Raw genomic sequence first — 200 nt, forward strand, 5'->3', positions numbered from 1 at the left:
CTTGTGCCACAGTACCATGTTGTATGGTGCTTTCAAAACTAATACAGTTCGTTCGCGACTTTTGTATCTAAACCTGTGTTACCTTGCCAACCGCTGACCGATAGCGTGAACCTGTGAGATATTGGTACTGTGATTTCAATTTCGTTTACCTATTTCTCCATCTCTCTCTATCATGTGTCCATAACACCATATGGAATACG

This window comes from Penaeus monodon, chromosome 28 (genome assembly GCF_015228065.2).
Source record: "Penaeus monodon isolate SGIC_2016 chromosome 28, NSTDA_Pmon_1, whole genome shotgun sequence".
Lineage (NCBI taxonomy): Eukaryota > Metazoa > Arthropoda > Malacostraca > Decapoda > Penaeidae > Penaeus > Penaeus monodon.